The sequence below is a fragment of the Dipodomys spectabilis genome, unplaced genomic scaffold (assembly GCF_019054845.1).
Source record: "Dipodomys spectabilis isolate Male_0828 unplaced genomic scaffold, ASM1905484v1 ptg000284l, whole genome shotgun sequence".
In the NCBI taxonomy this organism is placed as follows: Eukaryota; Metazoa; Chordata; class Mammalia; order Rodentia; family Heteromyidae; genus Dipodomys; species Dipodomys spectabilis.
Genome location: NW_024870961.1, coordinates 2476086 through 2478118, shown reverse-complemented (window position 1 = coordinate 2478118; position 2033 = coordinate 2476086). Strand labels below are relative to the sequence as shown.

Genomic DNA, 2033 nt, shown 5'->3' with positions numbered 1-2033 from the left:
AAATATGGAGAAAAACAGTTTGGGACAAGACAGTTAAAACAATAAACAGAGCAGCAGAGTAAAATGCATTATAGATTAGAGGAAAACAATGTTTTTTACCATGTGGATTCAGAAGACCAAGAACAGTTAGAATGTATCACAAGTTTATACTAAAGACATTGCATTGATACTTTTTATATCTAATATATATTTTAAACCTAATTATTTATATTCCAATTCTATTTATTGGAATAAATAAATATCAATTTATTTGTCAAATTATCAACTAATTCTAGTAAGTTTTACTGTGTGAAATATAAAATCAGCACATATAAATATAAAATATATAATTATATATAATATAATTAAAAGGCACAGGTTTGCATTGTTCTGTTGTAGTTACTGTATCAAAGGCAACTCTGTTTTAAAGTATTATTCCATTATCTCTACCTTAGTGTTTGATAGAGTTAGACCTAAAGATTTACCATTTGTAGATTTACAGCATGGAGGCAAGAGGAAACACTGTGATTAAAACAGTATCAATTTAATGCCTAATAACTAGGAGAAACATATGGACTTCTCCCGCAACTATGAAAATATTTGGTGATAAAAAGGCAGTAGTGTAAGTTCCTGCCTGGTTGGATGATAGACAGGCCAGGACATTAAGTAATCATGCATATGAACAATTTTTTCACCTTCTTGGCTTTAGCTACTTTTGAAATGGAAGATATAATAAACAATTATATTTTGATAAAATACATTCTAGTCTGAACAGTTCTGTTTGAACTGTTCATCTCTCTATGATCCCTTGTATCAAGATTAGTTTTGTTCTAGTAAGACAATCTATGCTGTCAGGGTAAGATATTCTGGTTGGTCTGTTCCCACATGGAAGAAGGGTAAAGGCTCAGGTAGACATTTGTGCCAGTAACACCTCATTTGGGAAAATATCAGCTGAAGAAGTTTAGAAGTAGCTCTTAAGCAATGCTTACTTTGAATCCATTAGGTCCACATAGCTAACACAGTTGAATAAATAAGTACTTGAAAAAGCCATCACCTTTGGACCTATCTATAAATAATTGAGAGTATGATCAAATTCCAAATAAAAAGACTTAAGATAGTCATTGACAAAAAAATTTGCAAATGTGAGCAATTGATTGATCAATATAATTTTTTCTACTATTCACAGAATTTTAGGGAAATAAGATCGATAGCATTGTTAGGAACAATACGGTTTCCTTGTTACAAGTAGGCACCCATAGATATAGGCTTGTATAAAGATTGCATCATTAACTACTTAAATTTAGAGGATACTACATGCTTCAGCAGCACTAATACTCAAATTACAATGCAGAGATTAACATGGCACTTGCACAAGGATAACATGAAAATTTGAGAAGTATTCCATATGTTTCATTCTTCAGATGCAAGAAATGAAAAACAGTTATTAAAACAAAATTACAACTGTAACAATACACGTAATTCATATAATTAAATTCAGTTTGACATCAGTGTATTAAATATTCACCTCAGAAAGTCGTTTACATAGCATAAACTTTACAAAACTTTTCAAATTAGACAACATTGTCATTTTATCCCAAAGAAAAATAATATTAAGACCTAGAAAAAAAGGAATCAAACTGTTTCTATATGGAATACAATCAGAAAGAACACATTAATGAACCTCAATATTATAAAATAATGTAGAATTCAAAGTATATCTAGGAGAAAATAAAATAATGAACATTATGCAAACATAGAATATAAAATATTTTAAAATATACTTTTTCAGACAAGCACCAGAAATATTTTAGTTTCTGTACTACTCATTTCAACAGGTAAGTTAAAATTGTTTCTGATTAAAAAAATCACAAACTCTGAAGAAATCATTATACATGTATACAAAAACTATTGAATACATTTTGACATCCAATGCAGGCAATTCACTTGGAAGAATTCTGCGGAATCCATGAATTTTTACAGTAAAATATTGGTGTTGCTGGGCACATGTGGCTTATGCCTATAATGCTAGCTACACAAGAGGCTGAGATCTGAGG

The 2033-nt window shown here is 30.0% G+C and overlaps 1 pseudogene; it reads left to right on the top strand.

Annotated features, from left to right (window-relative positions):
- The first annotated feature begins 1293 nt into the window (after positions 1 to 1293).
- LOC122126559 lies at positions 1294 to 1390 on the top strand (annotated as a pseudogene).
- The last annotated feature ends 643 nt before the right edge of the window (positions 1391 to 2033 follow it).